This window comes from Lucilia cuprina, chromosome 3 (genome assembly GCF_022045245.1).
Source record: "Lucilia cuprina isolate Lc7/37 chromosome 3, ASM2204524v1, whole genome shotgun sequence".
NCBI classification, from domain to species: domain Eukaryota; kingdom Metazoa; phylum Arthropoda; class Insecta; order Diptera; family Calliphoridae; genus Lucilia; species Lucilia cuprina.
The window spans coordinates 5,981,597-5,986,957 of NC_060951.1; positions in this window are offsets into that span (position 1 = coordinate 5,981,597).

Below are 5,361 nucleotides of genomic sequence, written 5' to 3' on the forward strand. Positions count from 1 at the left end.
GTTAGTTAGTTAGTTAGTTAGTTAGTTAGTTAGTTAGTTAGTTAGTTAGTTAGTTACTTAGTTAGTTACTTAGTTAGTTAGTTAGTTAGTTAGTTAGTTAGTTAGTTACAATGCACTGCTTTATCTTTCTTCCTCCTTTAAAACATTTAAGTTTAATTCTATTTCTACAATATGCCAATGCTTCTCATTATCCTTTGTATCTAATTACGATCTTCTAATAGTAATCATTCTTCTTAAATAACCCTTATTATGTGGCTTACAAATTTCTAAATTTTCGCTAATTTCGCCATTAAAATGAAATTCAAACTTAAGCCACCAAAATTATAATGTTTAATTAAACTCACACCTAATTGCGCATTTAAACGTATGGTTAAACATCAGTTAAACATACTGACACGTACACATTTAAACACACATGTCGAGGCCAAAAGAAGACAACACTTTTTTGGATAAATATGTCTTTCACATATAAAGAAATATGCCACTTTTAACATACAAATACACACACGTAAGGATATGTGGAAATCTATTACTTTTATGCTTTATTCGGTAAGTTGGTGAATAGTGACATTTACATGTTGTTTTGATGTGTGTATTAGTGTCTAAATATTTGTCTATCTATTATAAAAAAAGTAAATGTCTGTAGTATTTTAACCTGTTTGTATACATACATAAATATGTGTATGTTTAGTATGTTGATTTAACAATTAATTTTTTGACGTTAATGAGTCCTTTCTTTTCTGCTAACGTTTTATTTTTTTGTTCTACTCGCTCTCTTTTTCTTCTTGTAACTGTTTAACTTTAACAAACGTTTTTAGTTGCTGTCAGACCTTTACGTTAATTATAACTTATATAAGGACTAAAAACAAACACAAACATTGTCATAAACACACTTATATACATACATATATGTATATCTATGACCAAGTAAAGCCCACTAATTGTTTGTTTATATGCCAGAGTCTGCGTGCATGTGTGAGTGTGTGTGTTGAAGCTTATAAACTTAGACAGGCCATATTAATACAAGAATAAACTCATAAAATTACCGTTTGTAATAATCACATAACATAATACTCTACTTTATATCCACACTGTTGTCTAATGCTAAATATACATAAAAATTTTATCTTATTCGCTTGTTTGTCAGCAAATTAACTTAAAGTTAAGATTGTCTACTTTATGGCACATGGGGGGTTTACAAGAATGTTTAATAAATCTTTAAAAACAGTGCAATAGTAATAATAAAGCTGTTTGAAAATAAAATATACAAATTTAGCTAAATTTCGAGCTGAAGTGTTAGTTTTAATCGACCTATTTTTTTAGGATAAACTATAGAATAGGTAATTGTGTGGACTATGGACTAATAGTTGGTTTGGACTACATTTTGTTAAGAAGTTGTATGAAATGTGGACTGTACTATAGTCTGGTTTATAGACAAGTTTCTGGTATATACTACAGACTACTCTTCAGTACTAACTAAGTAACTAACTAACTAACTAACTAACTAACTAACTAACTAACTAACTAACTAACTAACTAACTAACTAACTAACTAACTAACTAACTAACTAACTAACTAACTAACTAACTACTAACTAACTAACTAACTAACTAACTAACTAACTAACTAACTAACTAACTAACTAACTTACTAACGCTTTCATGTTAACAATATATTTCAAGTTCTTCTCTAAATTAGACGTATACTTAATATTTGCAATAGTTATAAACCATTAACACGTATACGTTCTGGTGTCGTTTATAAGAGCAGAGTAATTTCACAGTATGCAAATTAATTATTTTTTGATTTTTGTGAATCAAAATTCTGAAAGGTTTGTGAGATATTAGCCTGAGAAAAAGGAGTGCAATACAAAGGCGCCAAATCTTTGCGGACCCCATACGAAAGTAAATGATTTGCGGGCAAAACTGGCAGAAAAGTATGTATAGTCTCTGGTCACTACTGTTAACTAGTCTCTGGTCGTTACTATAGACTAGACTCAAGTCTATGTTATTGACTCTGATCTAGGTTAGGTTTCAGGTCAGGACTATTGTCCATCGTCTCTAATCTATAAACCAAACTATAGTGTAATATATAGTCTTGTTACATGGATGGCTCTAAATTAGGGGATAAAGTGATGCTGGGATTCTATATCGACGATCTAAAAGCAGAAATACGGTTTACCAAATCATAACACAAGCTTCCAGGCAAAAGTACGAGCAATAACGGAATGAGTAAATTGGATTAGAATAAATATGGCGCCCAGAAGGCAATAAGGGGTATATCAGGAAATATAATTAAATCTAAGACCATATTGGATTGTAAGAAAGCTTTAACAGAATACTCTCCCAGAGGTAGGGTTCACATTATATGTGCATCAGCCCACTCGAGAGTAGTCAGTAACGTAGAGCGAATGTAATAGCTTTAAAGCGAAGTGAGCTCGTGCTAGTTAACCTAACAAACGCAAAACCATTCCACGCAACAGAAAGCTGAACTAAAGATATAGATGAGAGAATCCCCTAAGACTTTTTGGAATAATGAAACAGTGGGTAGAACCACGAAAATCCTATGGGGTGATCCTGATGAGAGCTTAACGAAAAATCTCCTCAAAATGAGCAAGACTGAAGTTAGTATGATAGTATGAATGCAAAATTGAACGTGCGGATTCAGACGTATGTAGAGCATGCGGAGAAGACAGTAAAACTCTGGAACACTTTCTTTGACACTGTCAGGCATTCGACGAAGTTAGATTCAAATATCTTGGAAGTGATGTTATTCCAGAAATAAGATTTCTGACTAACACTGTTTGGAAGATTCTTAGCGATTACGTTCAGGATAATGAGTTTCTAAACACTGAAAAATAATTCTTTCAGTTCCCTCTTTTTTTTGCGCACAACAGTCCCAATTGTGGCCTAGGTTTAGTTCTTCGGATTTGATGTAGTATACATCATCCTATCAACCTCACCTAACATAATCTAGTCTTGTTTTAGACTTTATAATAGACAAGCCTTTGGCTAAACTTTTTTAAGTTCAAGACTGACCTGTAGTGTACTCTTTTGTGTAGTTCTTGGTAGACTTTTCTGCAGTATTCTTCAGTTTAGACTCTAGGCTTGGCTTAAGTCTTGTTCAGTGTTTAGTGCTTAGTCTTTAGTATGGCCTAAAGACTTGACTTTATGCTCATAGTATTCTAGTATTATGGCACCTGCAAAATTATATTTTTAAAAATTTTCAATTTGTTTTATAAATACTTTAAACATTTTCTACCCTCTTTTCATGTTTGTTCATATTTATTTTTTTTTTTAATTTCCTTACAAATTACTGTTTTAAGCTTCATGTTTAATACAGCTCTGTGGCTGTATTGTTTATTTTTTTAAAACTTTTTCTTAATTTTCCTAGAAAATATTTTATTATGATGATATTTTGTTGTTGTTGTTATTATTGTACATATTATTATGCTTTAGCTAACGCCAAAAAACATGTCTGTATTTTATGACATTTAAATTGAATGTCGTTGACAAAATTAGCATTTGTGTAAAAGTGAAAGAGAGAGAGAGAGTGTGTGTGTGTGTGTGTGTGGAGGAAATAAGTAAATTGCATGTGATGGTTATGGCATATGTATGTGTGAGTGTGTAGAGGAGAAACGTAATCAAAATGTTGTTATATATGCAAATTTCTATAAATATATATGTATATGCATATTAATATGCATATCAGATGATGAGCATAACAATAAAGAGGTTTTCTCTTATTTTTTATTTTTTTTTAAATATTAAGGACATTATTATTTTTTGCTTTTTGTTATCATTGTTTGCTGGCAAATAAACAAACTCATCAACAGCAGCAGGCTGTGTGGAATGTCATTATATTTTACACATACATACATAAGACAGAGAGTGTGTATATATGTATGTGTTTGAGCAGTAAACATGTAAATTTAATGAAGTGAAAATTAGTTTCTTGTTTTATTTTGCAACTAAATTTCCTTGTTTTTTGTTTTATTTTAGAAACTGCTTTATTGCTGCCAGCTTCCTTGACTCACCAGCATCATGTAAATGACAGCAGCGTCAGACGCAACTTACGCAATCATTATAGAGAAACTTATCAGCACAATCGAGAGCAAGAGTAAGTATTTGATTTTCTAGAATTTTTTCTGTTAGAAATTTCCTTTTTTTCTTTTAATAAGAAAAAAAACTATTTTCAATTTCCCCTTAATAATATAACAATAATTTTCCATTTGTGTTAATACAAATGAAAATTTCAATAAAAAAAAAACGGAAATAAAAGAACAATAACAATTTGTAAAACACAATCTAAAAGAGAACACAAAATAAGGTTAATTGTAGAAATCACTATTAAATAGAGATAAAAATAGAAGAGAATAAAAAAACGATAAGAAAAAGGATTTAAAAAAACAATTTCAAATAATCATAATATTCTAACAGCTCTCACTCTCTCTATCTCTTCTTAGAAAACTAAACAGTATCCGTTTCCTTTCAAGCAGGGTTAAGCTTTACTAAGCTCGAAACCAAAATTGCAATAAGAAATCAATATTGTAAAAGATTTGTTCTAAAAAGTAAAACAAAAATAAAAAGGATTCTTTAGATAGCAACTAGTCTTAAAAAAAGTTAAAAAAAAACATCTCTTTAGATATGTTTCCTTAAATGTAACAACCGATACAATTGTTAAAACAGAATTCAATTTTATGAGGCATTTAAGACTAAAACAATAGCATGAGTAAAGTTGTTAATACAACACCAACAATAACAATACAACAAGAAATAAGGAGACAATTTTGTGTCCAACAGCAAATGAAAACATTAAATTTGAAACAAAAAAGGAAATTAGAAAAGAAATTAAACAGAATAATAAAATGAAGAAAATAATAGACTGAGCATTATGCTAGACGATAGACCAGATTATAGACAATGGAATAGACTATAGACCAGACTATGGACCAGACAATAGACTAGACTATGGACAAGGCTGTAGACTAAACTATAGACTACAATATAAACTAGAATACAGATAAAGCTATAATTAGACCACAGACTAGACTAAAAACTAGACTAAAAACTAGACTAAAGACTAGACTATAGACTAGAATGTAGACTAGACTACAGAGTAGACTATAGACTAGACTATAAACTAAACTATAGACTAGACTAGTCTATAGTCTAGAGTGTAGACTAGACTATAGCCTAGACTATAGACTAGACTATATACTTGACTATAGAATCGACTATAGACTAGACTATAGACTAGACTATAGACCATAGACTAGACTATTGACTATAGACTAGACTATAGACTAGACTATAGACTAGACTATAGACTAGACTATAGACTAGACTATAGACTAGACT